Here is a 957-nt window from a genome sequence, read left to right as displayed (position 1 = left end):
CAACAGCTTGTGTCAGAAAGCTGCTAAAGGAGGAAACAGTTGGGCATTTTTAATCGCGACGTGGTATCTGCAGGATGAAGGCAAGCAAACTTGGCTTGCGACTGAAATTGTTTGGGGTCTAATCAATTCTTGACAAACGGCACGAGACCGGGTGGTGGGCTTTGAGGCGCATTGGAACACCTGCTCCTAAAAATTTGTTCCCTGAACATCAACTTTCCTGCGGCCTCCTCATACTCATGTCCGTGTATGCTGAAGGCAAACCGGGGGCAAATCACTGAACTTGCACCTCTGCGCGGAGGCAAAGTTGCTCCAGAGCACACGTTGTTAAGGGGGGACATGGGGCGGCCACTCTGAGGCAGCCATGGCCGTGTGCTGCTGAGAGGGAGGCAGGTCAGGCTGCCCCAAGTTGGCCGTGGCTGCGTGTCGCTGAGAGGGAGCACTGGCAGGGCGCTCTGAGGCGGCCATGGCTGCGTGTCACTGAGGGAGGACATGGCAGGGCACTCCTGAGGCGGCCATGGCTGTGTGTTGCTGAGGGGCTACCCTGGCTACACACTCTGAGGCAGCCATGGCCATGTGTCACTGAGGGGGGACATGGTGGGGTGCTCTGGGGCAGCCATGGTCATATTTCACTGAGGGTGGACGCTGAAGCAGCCATGCCTGTGTGTTATTGAGAGGCAACATGGCAGGGCACTGAGGCGGCCATGGCTGTGTGTCACTGAGGGGGGACATGGCAGGGCACTCCTGAGGCGGCCATGGCTCTGTGTCACTGAGAGGGACATGGCAGGGCACTGAGGCGGCCATGGCTGTAATGTCACTGAGGGGGAGGACTGGCAGGGCGCTCTGAGGCGGCCATGGCTCTGTGTCACTGAGGGGGACATGGCAGGGCACTCCTGAGGCGGCCATGGCTCTGTGTCACTGAGGGGGACATGGCAGGGCACTCCTGAGGCGGCCATGGCT

The sequence above is a fragment of the Athene cunicularia genome (assembly GCF_003259725.1).
Source record: "Athene cunicularia isolate RWA chromosome 11 unlocalized genomic scaffold, athCun1 chr11_part2, whole genome shotgun sequence".
NCBI lineage: Eukaryota > Metazoa > Chordata > Aves > Strigiformes > Strigidae > Athene > Athene cunicularia.
This window is presented reverse-complemented; position numbering follows the sequence as displayed.